The sequence below is a fragment of the Desmodus rotundus genome, chromosome 4 (assembly GCF_022682495.2).
Source record: "Desmodus rotundus isolate HL8 chromosome 4, HLdesRot8A.1, whole genome shotgun sequence".
In the NCBI taxonomy this organism is placed as follows: Eukaryota; Metazoa; Chordata; class Mammalia; order Chiroptera; family Phyllostomidae; genus Desmodus; species Desmodus rotundus.
In genome coordinates this window covers 35,691,613-35,705,460 of record NC_071390.1, presented here as the reverse complement: position 1 = coordinate 35,705,460, position 13,848 = coordinate 35,691,613, and the positions used below count along the sequence as shown (strand labels likewise).

The 13,848-nt window shown below is 41.3% G+C and overlaps 2 pseudogenes; one reads left to right on the top strand and one right to left on the bottom strand.

Moving 5' to 3' along the window:
- Positions 1 to 2,217: 2,217 nt before the first annotated feature.
- LOC112305329 (growth/differentiation factor 3-like) lies at positions 2,218 to 2,957 on the top strand (annotated as a pseudogene).
- Positions 2,958 to 3,089: 132 nt separating this feature from the next.
- Positions 3,090 to 3,418, bottom strand: LOC123479805 (synaptophysin-like protein 1 pseudogene; annotated as a pseudogene).
- Positions 3,419 to 13,848: the final 10,430 nt, after the last annotated feature.

The window sequence follows — 13,848 nt, the reverse complement described above, 5'->3', positions numbered from 1 at the left end:
ACAAATAAATTGTTGTATATTCACATGGTCGAATACCACACAGCAATGATAATGGAAGAACTATAACTATACACAACACTGATGAATACCACATCATAATATTGAGCAAAAAAAAAAAAAGCAGAGAAAAAGAAGTAAATACTGTGTGGTTTCATTTATATAAAGATAAAAAGTACACTAAATTAATCTATGCTGTTAGAAGTCAGGGTAGAGATTACCACTGGGGTTATGACTGGAAGGGAGAATGAGGGAGGTCCTCTGTCATACTGGTACTGTAGATTTCTGAACACTATATTTTAAAATGGTTAAAATGATGACTTTTATGTTATGTGTACATTACCACAATAAAAAAGTCATCTTCTTGTATATTTTCCTGATCACCTCACAGAAAGAACCACACTTTCAGTCATTCCTATGACAAAGCCAGGTTTATTTCCACCGTAGCACTTTTACTACTTGCTACTTTCTTATTATTTATCTGTCCTCATTAACTTTATTGTCTTTATTGAAGTTTACTAGAATGTAAGCTCCATGAGGATAGGTATCCTGTCTCTGGTATTCAACTCAACTCATCCACCAGCTCCTAGATACAAAACAAAATAAATGTTTGCTGAATCAACAAATTTTCTGGGGAACTTGAAGCAACTTATGGAAAACTTCTGTAAACCTTTTATTTTTTTCATTCATTCTACAAGTTTTAAGCTTTTACATACATATTGCAGAGGATTCCTGTAGAGGAAACGAGGCAGCATGTTCTCACAGAAATGAAGCTAGCGCTTGCAAGCAGCAATGCATTCCCGGTCTTTTTAGCTCTTGGATAGAGGCTAGGTCAGAACATCACATAGATTTAAATTCGCTGTGACAGATCAGATCGTTTCATGTTATCTGCTTCCAGAACTTGTTGACGAAGATTCTAAAGTCCATTCTGGACTTTTAATGACAATTAGAAGAATTGTCATTAAAACATTAGTGATCTCTAATGAATGATACCTTATAGAGAGAATCATAAAAAATCTAACAAAAAACTACTAGAACTAATAAATGAATTCAATAAAGTAGCAGGATACAAAACAAATATTCAGAAATTGGTTAAATTTTTATATACTAATAATAAGCTATCAAAAATGGAAACTAAGAAAACAATCCCATTTACAACCACATCAAAAAATAAGAATAAAATACCTAGGAATAAATTTAACCAAGGTGGTAAAATTATAAGGCACTGAAGAAGATACAAATAAATGGAAGCATATACCATGTTCGTGGATAGGAAGAATTAACATAAATAAAATGTCCATGCTACACAAAGCAATCTATAGATTCAACATAATTCCCATCAAAATACCAATGGAATTTTTCATAGAACTAGAACAAATAATCCAAAAATTATTGAAACCACAAAAGATCCCCAAAAGACACAGCAATCTGAGAAAGAACAAAATCAGAGGTATTATGCTACCTGATATCAAACTATACTGCAAGGCTATAGATGTTAAAACAGTATGTACTGGCATAAAAAACAGACATAAAGATCAATGGAACAGAACAAAGAACCCAGAAACAAACCCATGACTTTATGGTCAATTAATATATGACAAAGGAGGCAAGAACATACAATGGGCTAAAGATAGTTTATTTAATAAATGGTGTTGGGAAAACTGGACAGATATGTGCAGAAATGAAACTAGATCACTTTCTTACATCATGTATAGAAATAAACTCAAAATGTATAAAAGCCTTAAGTAATACTCAATACCATAAAAATTCTAAAAGAAAACATAGGCAATAAAATCCCTGACATTTCTATTAGCAATAGTTTTTCTGATATATCTCCTTAAGCAAGGGAACCAAATGGGACTATATCAAACCAAAAATTTTTTGCACAGCAAAGGAAACCATCAACAAAACAAAAAGAAAACCTACTGAATGGGAGAACATATTCAGCAATGATACATCCAATAAGGGATTAATATCCAAAATTTATAAAGAACTCATACAACTAAACACCATAAAAACCAAACAGTCCAACTAAAAATGGGCAGAAAACCTAAAGAGATGCTTCTCCAGAGAGGACATACAAATGGCCAATAGACATATGAAAAAATGTTCAGCATCACTAATCATCAGACAAATGCAAATTAAAACCACAATGAGATATTACCTCACACCTGTCAGAATGACTATCATCAACATATCAACAAACAAGTGTTGGCGAAGATGTGGAGAAAAGGGAATGCTGTCACACTGTTGGTGGGAGCACAGATTGGAGTAGCCACTATTTCCACAGTACTGTGGCAGCCAGTACCATGACCTCAAGGAGTCTTTCACTTTGACTTGCTAGATGTGGCTAAAGATTGAAATAATAACTCCAAAAAGAACTTAGGTTTGTTCCTACAGATACTGGTCAAAGGACACAGAGACTCTGGGGCGAATTTTCAGCTTGGGAACACCTGTGCCAGACTAAGATGCTGTCTTCATGCTTCCGGGCTGGTGATAACCCTCAGCGCTAAGCAGTGCCATCATTCTTCCCAAAAAAGGAGGGAAGCCATCCCTACCTCTAGGGCTTCTTGCAAGAACAACTACCACTGTCACCTTCATCAACTTCCAGGACCTGACTTGGCACAATTAGATCATTGCCCCCAAGTGGTTCATGGCAAACTGCTGCCATGGAGGTTGTCCTTTCTCATTGATAACCTCGCTCAGCAGCTCCAGTTATACTTTCATGCAAGCACCAATACATGCTGTTGACCCAGCAATCCCTCAGTCTGTCTGTATTCTCCACAAGCTGTCCCCCATCTCCATTGCTTTACCAGGGCAATGATGACAATGTTGTGCTATGGCATTATGAAGTCATGGTAGTTGATAAAAGTAGGATGGGTGGGCAGGCAGAAATGGGAATTGAAGGTATGTTCTTGGGTAAAGCTTTTAATTTAAAAAATGGCTTTTTTAATTTTTAAAAATTAAAAATTTTTATTAAGTGGTTTTTTATTAAAACCATTACTTTTATTAGAAACAAATAATGCTTCTCAAGATGTTGGCAACAGGTCGTAGTACAGACGTAAGTTTCATACATGTACTTCTCCCTTGAATTATATTCCAGTAGGAGGTGCAATACCTCCTTGGCTATGTAAAGCAGAAGTATTTGATGGACTGTGTAAGTTGGCCTTCTTGTACACAAAACATGCATTTCCTCCCCAAAGCATCATATTCAGAAAGCCGAAGATCACAGATACATTTAGAGATCCAATACTAGCCACAGGGCCAAAATAACACATCATTCTTTGAAGATTACAGGCTGCATGTTCCTGGATAATATTGTCACAGATGGATATTTTAATTTCTGTAAGACCTTTAGCCTAGGTGGGAGTGCTTACCAGCCACAAAAAGTGGCAACAAGGATAACAACAGTGTTAGTCATGGAAGTTTTTGACTATCCCAATACAGGTTTGTGTAATGAACACAGAGCAGAAGAACAGCAATGCAATATGGGAAGAAAAGACTGCAAACATAACACAGAATTGTGAAGAAGAACTTTAAAATTAAAGTGGAACTGCCTTATGACCCAGCAATTCCACTTCTCAGTATATAGTCAAAAACAAAACACAAAAAAATAATTTGAAAGAATATGTACACCCCTTTGTTCACTGCAGCATTATTTACAATAGCCAAGATATGGAAGCAACCCAAGTGCCCAGCAATAGACGAGTAGATAAAATAGTGGTGGTACATACAAAGTCTGTCCAGAATGTATCCAGTCATATAATATGAAAAATAGAGACATTTATTGAAGAAGATACAAGAAACATTCTACGTAGGACACTGACACCTCAGTCCCCTTCAAAGTAGCCACCTTGGGACCTCACAAAGTTCTCCCAATCACCATCAGCTGCCCCACCATATTGTCCTGAATCTCACTGATGGTCTGAAATCTCTTCCCTTCCAAATGTGATTTTAGTTTTGGGAAAAGGTATAGGTTGCAGGGGGCCAAATCTGCACTGTAGGAGGTATTGAGTCACCTGTGGGATTTGATGTTTCACAAAAACACTCTGCACAAGACTTCTGGTCAAGATGGAGGCATAGGTAAACATGCTTCACCTCCTCACACAACTACAGCAAAAGTAACAACTAGACTACAAAACAACTATCACCCAGAATCATCAGAAAATTGAGCTGTATGGAAGTCTGATAACCAAAGATTTAAAGAAGCCACATTCGTCCAGACAGGAAGGAGAGATGGAGACACGGAGAGGCACAGAGAGATGGAGGGGTGCAGAACGCACAGAAATGTGAAATGGCACAGAGAGGCAGTGGAACAGGAGGTCCCACATTCAAGTGTGGTGGATGAAAACTGGGGCAGATACCTTGGGAGCAAGTGATCCCAGCACAGACCAGACCACCCAGCCCAGGGTTCCAGCACCCAGGAAGACAAGTCCCCATAACTTCTAGCTGTGAAAACCAATGGGGTTGGGGTGTGTGGAAGAAGCTGCAGGATTCACACAATACTCCTCTTAATAGGCCCACAAAGGTCTCAGGGCTTATGCAGACCTTCACTCTTAGGATTCAGGACCAGAGCCACAGCTGTAAGAGCACAAGTGGCATATGGGGAGAAAGTGAAGTGACTGGGACATAGCAATTGTCTGGAGACAGCTTCCTCTTAGGTAAATATCCAGGGCCAAACAGCAGCATTGTCTCCTCTCCGAGCCCTCCATCAAACAGAGTGACAAAGTGGTGAAATACATTGCCCCACTCTTGATTATCTAAGGCTCTGCCCCACCCAATTTACAGGTGCCTTTTCTACAATAGGCCACACTAATAAGACAGGGAGCCAAAGTAGCTCCACCTAATACACAGAAACAAATACAGGGAGGCTACCAAATTGAGGAGACAAACAAATATGGTCCAAATGAAAGATCAGAACAAAACTTCAGAAGAAGAACTAAACAAAATAGAGATAAGCAACCTATCAGATGCAGAGTTCAAAACACCGGTTATCAAGATGTTCAAAGAATTCACTGGGCACTGCAACAGCATAAAAAAGACCCAGGCAAAAATGAAGGTTGCATTAAGTGAAATAAAGAAAAATCCACAGGGAACCAACAGTGGAGGGGATGAAGTTGAGAATCAAATCGACAATTTGAAACATAAGGAAGAAAAAAGCATTCAATCAGAACAGTAAGAAGAAAAAATGAGGATAGAATAAGGAGCCTCTGGGACATCTCCAAACATGCCAACATCCAAATCATAGGTGTGCCAGAAGGAGAAGAGGAAGAGCGAGAAATTGAAAACTTATTTGAAAACATAATGAAAGCAAACTTCCTCATTTTGGTGAAGGAAATAGACATACAAATCCAGGAAGTACAGAGAGTCCCAAACAAGTTGGACACAAAGAGACCACACAAAGACAAATCATAATTAAAATTCCAAAGGTTAAAGATAAAGAGAGAATCTTAAAAGCAGCAAGAGAAAAGCAGATAGTTACCTACAAAAGAGTTTCCATAAGACTGTCAGCTCTTCTCTTAAAAGAAACATTGCAGAAAAGAAGGAACTGGCAAGAATTATTCAAAGTGATGAAAACCAAGAACCTACAATCTAGATTACTCTATCTAGCAAAGCTATCATTTTGAATTGAAGGACAGATAAAGTGCTTCCCACATAAGGTAAAACTAAAGGAGTTCATCGTCACCAAGCCATTATTATGTGAAATGTTAAAAGGAACTATATAAGACAAAGAAGATCAAAACTATGAACATTAAAATGGCAATGAATTCACAGCTATCAACAACTGAATCTCAAAAACACACTTAGCAAACAAGCAAAACAAGAACAGAATCACAGATACAGAGATCATTTGGAGGATTATCAGCTGAGAGGAGGATGGAGGAGAATTGGGGAAAAGATGCAGAGGTTAAGAAGTGCAAATTGGTAGGTACAAAATAGACAGGGGGATGTTAAGAACAGTATAGGAAATGGAGTAGCCAAAGAACTCATACCTTTGACCCATGGACATGGACTAAGGAAGGGGATTGCTAGAGGGAATGAGGGTACCAGGCAGATGAGAGCAAAGAGGGAAAAATTGGGACAACAATAATAACATAATCAATAAAATATATTTTTAAAAAACTCTGCATGAGACATGATGCATATGAATAGAAGCATTATCATGATGAAGCTGCCAATTGCCAGTTGCTCATAGCTGTGGCCTTCTGACACATCTGAATATTTTCCGCATGAAGGAATGTTCACACTTAACACAAAATTTGATGCAGATTCATTGCTCTACTCACTCAATCATTTTGAATGTGTTGGCCACACAATACATGTGCTTGCTCAGTGGTGTCTACTGCCCCCACTGACTAGTACAGTGAAGTCACCATTGTTCACGCATGCACATTCCAGTCCACGCTCCTTGGCTGCCAGGTTACAGTGATATTGCGCAAACTGTTCTTGCTGTTAACAACGGCTGGACTTTTTCTGGACAGACTTTGTATATCCAATGGAATATTACTCAGCCATAAAAAAGGATAAAATCTTACCTTTTGTGACAGCATGGATGGACCTAGAGAGTATTATGCTAAGTGATATAAGCTCAGTCAGAAAAAGACAAATACCACATGATTTCACTTATATGTGAGATCTAAAGAACAAAATAAATGAACAAACAAAATAGAAACAGACTCATAAATACAGAGAACAGACTGATGGTTGCTGGAGGGGGAGAGGGTTGGGGAACTGGGTGGAAAAGAGGTGAAAGGATCAAGAACTACAAATTAATAGTCACAAAATAGTCACAGGGAATGTAAAGTATAGCATAGGAAATATAGTCAATAATATTGTGATAACTATGTATGGTGCCAGGTGGGTACCAGAAATATCGGAGGGAACACTTAGTCACATATGATTGTCTAATTACTAAACTGCACACCTGAAATTAATACAAAATAATAGTGCAGGTAAACTAATTGAAAAAAATTAGTGATGTCTATCATGATACCTTAAAAGGAGAACAATGGCATTACCATATCATGGATTTTGTCATCCTTGGGCTTGTTGATTTCTTGTCAAGGGTGTTGTAGATATGAATCAGGGAGTAGACTGAACCTGAGCTAACAGATGACTTCTGAGTCTTTTCCAACCTTCAAGTCTATGAGTGTAAAAACATGACTCATATTCGGAGGGTATGGCTGGAAAGCACCGGATCTGTATTCCTGGAGTCCTGTGTACTATAGCTCTGATCAGGTAACCTACCGAAAGTGCAGAAGAGATGTGGGTATGGGAGTGTCCAACCCATAGGATATACCGGTCATGTCACATACTGTTATATACAAATGATACCAACCTGTTAGATTAATGAAATGACCTGCTCAAGTACTAACTCATAGGTAATATTCTGCAAGGACAGGGTACCATCCTCTAGGATACAGTGCACACACCAAGTCAAAGACCTCTATGTGATGCTATAACCCCAATAAGAAGAGTTCATGGGCCCAAAAACCAAGGGGTGGAAGCAGGAGTGGTCCTACTTAATATCATTTCCAGTGATGCATTAGGGGACTTTGTCTTTCTCTCCCTACTCTAAGTTTTGCTGGATTAGAAGTCCTGTTTCCAAAAGGTCCTTGCAAAGGGGCATTGCAAGACTTCCACTGATCTCTAAGACACAGCTGTCACTTGGGTACCTGGGACTCCTTATATCTAGGACCATCAGGCACAAACAGGAGTCATTGCATTAAAAGCAATTATTTACCTTAATCAGGAGGAGATGGGGCTGTTACACAGTTGGGACAGGGAGAAATGTGTAGAGCTCAGGTGATCCACCAGGGCACTTCTGGTTACTCCCTTGTCTAGCGGTGACAGTGAATGGACGACTGCAGCCATCCTGACCTTGGGAGAATATGGTTCCCAGGGCTTCAGACTCCTCAGAAATTAGTATTTGGGTCAAACCAGTAAATAAGCTTCTGAGGCCAGAAAGGTGGCAGCTGAGAGAGAGAGGATTTTAGAGTGGATGCGGTGGGGGGGATGGGGGTTCGGGGGGCAGACAATGAGTACCAGTTGGAGTCCCTGCCCCGCCCTTCATGAGGAAGGGAGGCTCATCAGAACCCTGGAGGCTCTGCTACCATTCATTCAGCACAAGGAGTGGACGGTGGCAGCCATGGAGGTTTTCCACTCCAAACTCCCTTCAAGAAAGAACTTGTCGGCAGTCTCAGCTATTAATGCTTGCAGGGTCTGCCTTAACTTTCAAACTAAAGCCACACTCTTCCAAAGCAACCCCAGCCAATGACAGCACAGCAGAAACAGGGGCCTGGCTATCCAAACTCCCTTCAAGAGAGAACTTGCTGGCAGTCTCAGTGATTAATAATGCTTTCAGGATCAGCCTTAACTTCCAAGCTAAAGCCCCACTTCCAAAGCATCTCCCAGTGAACAACAGCAGAGCTTGAAACACGGGGGCCTATTTCTGCCTATTCCTCTACCGGGCAATCTTTGCTCTGGAGCTCCCTGTTAGGTTGGCTGAGGTTTTGTCAGGTCTGAATCGTGGCCTGAGGCTCTCCCCAGCCACTCCTGCTTCCTCCTCCTCTTCCTTCACAGATGTCAGAGCTGCATCACAAAGCCCAACTCTTTCCCCTTTCATCTTTTGTAGATATTACCCCCCAATAAACCTCTTGTACTCCAAACCTTGTCTCAGGATCTGCTTACTTTATGACCCAAATTGTACAAATGGTTTCAAACATAAGCTCCAAATTTAATGCCACAAGGGCCAACACTGCGAATTACACGTGTTCACTTAGAAACAACTTATTTAGTATGGGAGATTTACTTATTCAGTGATCATAAACCTTTCAAGAAACGCTAGGAAGGCCAGGAGGAACTAAAATCACAGTTGAAATGTACTGAATAGGTACAATATGCCAAGCTCTTCACATGAAATTCCCCACTTACCCCTCAGAGGGGCCTTACAAAATGCGTAAAATTTTTATTGTCCCTTTTGCAGAGAGCAAATGGAGATTACTTTCATTGTCCAATGACATAATTAGTAAGTTAGAGTCAGAAATTGTACCTAGGACTGTGTAACCTATTAATCACTATACAATTCAAGTTATCCACAGTTGATTTACGCTGTTTACATCGGAAGAACCCTAACACATAAGAACATCGGTTCCAGGGAGCAAGTTGTAGGATATGGATCTATTCAAACAAGTGTGGCCCGATCTAAAGGTACCAGCTATGCTTCTGAGCCAAGTAACCTCAATATCCACTCCTTAAAAAATTCCTTGCCATATTTTTGCTGGTGTAAATTAGCTCATTGCTACAATGTTTTCAGAACATAAACTTTCTTTTGAACTGCCCAGTGTTGCATATGATCCCAGGTAAAATGGGATCTAGTGCTAGTCCTCAACCTGCTGAAAACAGATGCAGCGTGAAGGGGATCATTAGCTTGCTCCCAGAAGAGAGCTCTCAGGTTGTCAAAAAGAACAGCTTCTGTAGACAAAAAGGGTAGAACTGCTTCCTTATGCAATGCCATTTCAATGGTGAGTTTTGAAGAGGGATTTGAGTACTTGGAAACCTCTGATTCCTTTTGCAATCCTATGGCAATCTCAGCCCTGATGTTACAAGAGTTAAGAGATTCTTAGAGAATGCTGGGCATAGAAAATTGAGGAATTTCAGCTTGTGACTCCCTAAAAATCAAACTCTGAGGTTGATTTTGTAGGCTGTAGGTTGAATTTTCAGTCCTTTCAAGTATCTCATGTAAAAATCTGCACATTTATTAGAGTCCACTTACCCAGAGACTCTATATGCAATATACCAGCTAGAGTAACGGGAGGGCTTTCTCTAACAGTGTGGTATCCTGGGGATTCACGCAAAGCACCCTTGGACTTCAAATACCCCAAGAGAAGCTGTTGAAAAGCATAGATGGGTAGAGGTATTTTGTTTAAAAGCTATCCTGTGAGGTCAGATGGGTTTAGATATTTCTCATGCTCGAGTGTGAATAGGGCCAGGGAACACAACCCAGCTGCTCCCCATCTACAAAGAACATTTGTAGAATAGCTGAGGGCGTCGGCAGGCATCCTTAAATCTGTCCGTCCCACAGGCCACTGATTTCACAATCCATCAGCCAAATTGTGTTTGTGGGACCAGGGAAACTGCACTTATTAGGACAGTTCCCCAGTACACCTTTCTAAGCCATCCCATGTCATCTGCTAGGTAAATGATTATTGAGTGAATTATAGCTGTGAGCTCACAGCCCTTATATTAGTGGCAGTGGTGGGGTCACAGTGACTTACCTTAGGAGTGGGACAAGGCACACGGGAAGAAGGAACTCGTTACTGCAGGTTTCATGGTGGTATTGCATTTCAATCCACCTGGTGGCTACAAAGATCAGAGACAGGGATCACGGTGCTGTATTTAGGCTGCAGCTGTTCCTTACCTTCAGCCAGTGCATCATTCAGGGGTCAGTTAGAAAACAGAAACCACTTCAGCTATTTTAAGCAGGAAGGGATTTAAGAAACGCAGAGAATTGAGTGCATCTAAAACATTGGAAGGGCTGGAGAAGCACATATGAGGTGAGCCCTCCAGGGATGGCTCCCAGATGACAGAACTGGCCTGTCAGGGAGCCAGCTCCCCTGCCATAAGGTAGAGAAGATAGAGAATCAGAAAACGACCCTGGAATTGTTAGCTCCAGAAACCCACAGCCTAAACAGCAACTGGAAACCACAATGCCCCGGGGCTGGAGCTGTTGCCTTCAAGGTCACACTGCTCCTTCTAGACTCGAGTCGGCCAAAGCTGCACATCCAGCATCCGATGGCTTGCCTCCGGTGGAGCTAGCGACCAGACCTTGTGATGCGACAACCGCAAGCCCAACCCTTCCACACTGGGCTGGCCTGCAGGAAACAGAAGCAGTAATGGTGCTTCTCCATGCACACATTTGTCTTCCAAATGTCCCCCAAGTGCATCTGATTCACCAGACTTCAATCACATCTGGAACCTCACTATAAGGAAATTGGGAAATAGAGTTTTCGGCTTTCCAGCCTATGTGGTACAGACGGGTGTCTTACAAGGAGGGAAAAGGGATGCTGAGCACATTGCACTATGAACCCCAGCCAGCTCGCTGTGTTGTAGCGGAAGAAAGGGACAGGGGAGCAAAAAGCCATGGGTGGAGGCATTTCCTGGCTTGAAAACAGAAGTGGAACCAGGAAAAAAAGAAGGAAAGCCTGGCCCAGTGGAGCATTCAGACAGGTTTCGAACTTTTGGAATCCTTATCAAATGCTGCCCTCTGATGTTTGTGGGATAAACTGCTTCTGAGAAATGCGGAAACACAGCCTGACGAGAGAGTGCGCATCTGGATGTAGTTTTGGGGGGTAAATAGCAATGGGTGTCAGAACTTTGTGGAAACTGGGGAAAATCCACTGAATTGGACAGCAGTTGACCTCTAGATCAAGTTTTACCAAGGCGCTATTGACCCGGACCCCTCGATCTAGGTTATTTTTGCCTTCGTAATCAGAGTGGGGGCGTTTTAAGCATTCCTGGTGGGTACAATGATTAGGATCAATTAAATTATGAATCAGTAACACAAATTATGGGTCAAAGTGAAGACTGCCAATAAAAAAGTTTAATTTATTGTCAGTATTGTTAATTTGACCTTGATTGGTTTGTAATCTATCATTACAAGATGCTTGGAACATGCCTTCCCCCAGTACTGCACCCACAGAAGTGTGGCTCTCTCTTGTTTTCCTTCCAAGCTGTTAAAGTGTTAAGGCCCAGGGCCCATGCTCAGAGGAAATCAGTCAGTCATCTCCCTCTCTTCCCTCTTGCTCCTCACAGCCATCTTGTGGTAAACCAGACTGTGGTTTGGGATCTTTGGATGAGTGAAGCTGGGTTAGAGCAGGCCTCCTCTTTAGACAACTTTATGTGAGTTTTCTATATTGGGGTTGGGGGTCAAAAGCACATTTATCAGTCAAGCGTTACTCTGTTTTCCTTTGCTAACCTTCCTTGACTATATTCCTTTATTGGTTATTCTTTATTGGGACTTAAATATTCAGTAATTTCTTTTTAAAGATTTTATTTATTTATTTTTAGACAGAGGGGAAGGGAAGGAGAAAGAGAGGGAGAGAAACATCAATGTGTGGTTGCCTCTCACATGCCCCCTACTGGGGACTTGGCCCACAACCCAGACATATGCCCTGACTGGGAATCAAACCAGCGACCCTTTGGTTCGCAGGCCGGCACTCAATCCACTGAGCCACACCAGCCAGGGCTAAATATTCAATAATCTCTGATAGCATCTCATCTTACTCTGATTTCTAATTAGATCCAGGCTAGAGAAGCCAAGGGGAGTGATGAGAAAAGACCATCAAGGCTGGTATTGTAGCACTCTTCCCCCCACAAAATCTCTACCCAAGACCACCATCTCTGAAAACCTTGAAATATTTGGGAACTCTTTGACAAACAGGATGAAAACTTCCAAGTTTGAGGCTATAGCAGAACTAAATATGACAAGTTGGAGATGCTCGGCAGGAACCACTTCTTACATTGCTTCACGTCCAGGTGCCAGAGCTGTCCCCAATCCCACTTCTCTGTTTGGTCCTCTGGCTTGAAGGGAAAGGTATTTGCAAACAAGTCACTGCAGAGATCACAGAGTCCCCCCTTGGCACAGCCTCGGGGACATGCCTCAAGCTCTTCCCACTCCACTGTTTGCTCTCCCACTGGGGAAGAGATGGGCTCATTTTCAGGATGCAGGGATGAAAGGCGGCAGAAAACAACAAGCTTAAAGCTGTGTGGGGTCGGGACTGTGTGTCATCAGTCATTAGGGGGCCCTGGTCTGCTCCTCTGCTTCAAAGCCTGGGAGTTGGCCTGAAGGGGTGTTATCCTGCTGGGTTCACAGAGGAAATTCCCAGGGGCTAGAGGTGAGGTTTTGCCACAAGAGTGAGTTCACAGAGAGGGAAACACTTAGAAAAGAGTTTGCAGTGCTGTTGTTTTGATAATGACAACAATAATAAGTCAACAACAAGAATCCTCCCAACACTGTCAAATCTCCCATGTTGAATACAATAAAATAGTGTAGCTTTGAGAGCTAAATAAATGTGGGATAGGGAATCTGTTTTAATATTCACAAACAGAGACAGATTAAATAAATTATGGTAATCCCTACAATAGAATAATATGCAGCCATTTAAAAATTATGTGGTACAATACTATTTCAGTCATATATGGAATCTAATGAACAAACTGAACTAACAAGCAAAACAGAGACAGACTCATAGATAGAAAGCAGGCTGACAGCTGCAGGGAGGTCTCGGGTGGGGAGGTGGAGGAATTGAGCAAAAAAGGAAAAACTCATGGGCATGGACAAAGTGTGGTGATTGCCAGGGGAAGGAGGGATAGGGGAGGTGGAAGAGGGTAAAGGGGGATAAACGGTGATGGAAGGAGACTTGACTTGGGGTGGTGAACACACAATACAATACACAGTTGACGTGTTGTGGAACTGTGCATCTGAAACCTGTATAATTTTGTTAACCGGTGTCACCCCGATAAATTCAATAAAAAGGAAAAATTATGGGGTACACACATATTACTAGCAACTATGTAATTAGTACTACCTCTGTGGAGGCCAACTTGGCACCACAAATCAAAATTATAAATGCCTATACCTCAATCTGACATTTCTACTTTAAGGAATTTATCTTGCAGATATATTCACAGAGGTACAAATTAACATGCAAATACATGCACAACACTATTTATGGCAGCATTTTTTGTAACAGCAAACGTTTAGAAACCATCATTAAGAAACCTGTTTAAAAAGTTATGGTATACAGAGTTCCGGCCAAGATGGAGGCATATGTAGAAACCCTTCGCTTC